We start from the raw sequence: 2,884 nt of genomic DNA, 5'->3' as shown, positions 1-2,884 counted from the left end.
ATGTATATCGTTTATTACACTCAATTTCTTTCTTTCATCGCTTCAATTCAACGAATCGTCGTTTCAATTGGACAACTGAATACATTTCAAGATTCTCTACCGAGCAAATAATTAAGCCAGTGCTGTTGTCTTCGAACCTTGATTAATACAATAAAATTGGGAAAATTGTTCGGGTTTCCGACTCGATCGTGTCACAGCACGGTCGCGTTGTTCATGATTATATACATAAATGTTTCGGGAGGAACGTATAATTGTACAGGACGTCTCGTGTAAAGCGTTACAGCTTCGTAACACTTTACACCGAACACCTTGTACAAGAGCGTAGCATCGAGGCTCGCGATAGATCAATGAGCGAAACAATGATAATGTACATACGAGAATCGTGGCGATCGTAAGAGCTAAGGTTACATTATCGATTTGCTTTTATAGATACTATAATGTGATTATTATAGATACGTACGTCGTGTACTAGTCATATACTTAGGTTGGATTAATACGTGCGACAAGATTCGTAGTTGGACACTTTGGAACAGAGAAGTCACGAAAATTTTTTATAAATCCCACATACTTTTCTTGGCCATCCTGATCTCTCCCATACGCCATTAAAATTTCATGTTTGTGAAGTGGAAATAAAACGTACCTGCTTTTACGCAACCAGACACATAGTTAATTAAATATCCAAACGATAATCTTGGAGGTTTCAAACGAAAATGTTTGTAGATTAGACGATTAAGAGATTATTCCCTTGACAAATATTAGAAGAAGATATGTTCACCTTTGCAATGCATATTGCACTCGTGTTAGGGATGATTTATGATTTCACAAGGAATTTATAATTTAATCGAACGATAATGATATTATTATTAATCGAATACATTGTGTATAATATATAATTTACGATATTTTAGGATAGATAGAAGCAACTTGAGATGTGCATTTACCGTCGTTTATTATTTAAGTACAATCGAGTATGAATAAAAATGCGAATAATAAATGGAATCTATTTTTCGATATCATCCCTCCATTCTAATTTGTCGTTAGAAGTATCAACGCGACGATGAAATTTTACAAGGACGAGTACTCCAGGTGGATCTCTCTGTAGTGGCTAAAAAATATTCAGCAACGAAGCTAATATGAATTTTCCGTTGTATTTTTATAATTATTTACTTGGTCCCTGAAATTTGAGAGCATCGTATCGTTCTGTAACGATGGAATGAAATGGAATAATAAATTGTACGTGAAAGTAAACATCTCGTGTAAACAACGTACATTCGAATTGAAGTGAGTTTCCATTAGGTTTGGAAAAAAGAAACGCGCTAGTCTATCCTCGATAAAACAAAATTCTATTCCTGTTATATATATGTATACATGCATATGTTTAAATGTATATACACATAGTTCATAAATATGTGGGCACTTGCTACCTTCGATAAATAATTTATCTACATCGTAAATTATTACTACACAACTTTCCCTGCTAAATTCTATATTGGATGTGTATTTAACAACATTTGATAATATTGAATATTTTGACTGCCATATATTCAATTTTATAGTGGAACTATGGGATTGTTTAGATAGAAAAGTTCTGAAAGAATCTTCAATATATAAAAAATATTTATGTCGAAGTATTACGAAACAAATGAGATAATATTACTTCGAATACAATGAAGAAGTTAATAGTGTCCAAGTTTGGTAAAAGAAATTTTAACATTCAAAATTCTGTAGTTTTTTATCGTTATTAATGTGATATTAAAAAAAAAAACTATTAATAAAACATATCGAAACATAAATGATATAATCGATATCAATAGATTCGCAATTTTTATTAGATATTTATTTCCATTAAGGAAGTGTCCACATACTTCTGAGTGGGCGTGTATGTACATATAGATACATTAGGTGGACTGGAAAGTAATGTAAAGTTATCATTCATCGACTCATTGATTTTCATCGATCTGGCATTAAAAATTTGCTCACTAGATGGGAAAAGGCTGTTGATAACGAGGTCGATTATATTATTAATTCAAAATAGAAATTTATTAAAAATTTGTTCGAATTTAATGTAAAATAAACGACACTACTTTCTAGCCCACCTAATATAATTATATATGTTGTTATACACATACTTATAAATGTGTAAATATTGCAAAAATTCAATGTTGGGACGACGAAGTCATGGCCCCTGCTTTATCATACTGATTGGTCCAAAATGGCGTCACGTAATAGACGAGTAATAAAATTTACGAATAAAACGATACCGATGAACTAGATCGATAATTTTATGATTCTCGATGTCCAAGGTAAACCGAATAAATACCTGAATCTGTCGCACATATTTCACAATCTATTGTTCCCACGTAATAATGAGCCCTGATAAGTGATAATGATCGCACGAATTTCAAACTCTCCCTTCATTTTTGTTGGATGAGAAAAATTCCATGAAATATCGACAGTGCATTATTTAAATTATTTACTAATTGTATAATTAAGTGTGTCTTAGACATTAGAAGGGAATAGAACGCCATGCATTTGTCAAAGAGGCGAGATAAGAGATACGTTCAAAATTTATGGAAGTTTGCGAACGCATAATTGCATGTGCTTAAAAAACACGTAATGAATATTTGTAATGATATGTATGCAGTAAAATCGATCACATAACGTTCCAATGGAGATCTCCAGAAATGATTTTGTTTTCTTCGAGCTTATGGTCGAGCTTATCCTTACTCTCGTATTAATTACACTTTTATTATTAAATCTCGTTGGATATAGAAACAACCGAGTAGAAAATAAATAGCAATGTACGTCTACTTGATTAATAACACGATCATAAAGCTTAGAAACCATTCTCGGAGGTCATTGGAAAGTTAATAAATGAATCGAA

This window comes from Hylaeus anthracinus, unplaced genomic scaffold, assembly GCF_026225885.1.
Source record: "Hylaeus anthracinus isolate JK02 unplaced genomic scaffold, UHH_iyHylAnth1.0_haploid 12002, whole genome shotgun sequence".
Lineage (NCBI taxonomy): Eukaryota > Metazoa > Arthropoda > Insecta > Hymenoptera > Colletidae > Hylaeus > Hylaeus anthracinus.
This window is presented reverse-complemented; position numbering follows the sequence as displayed.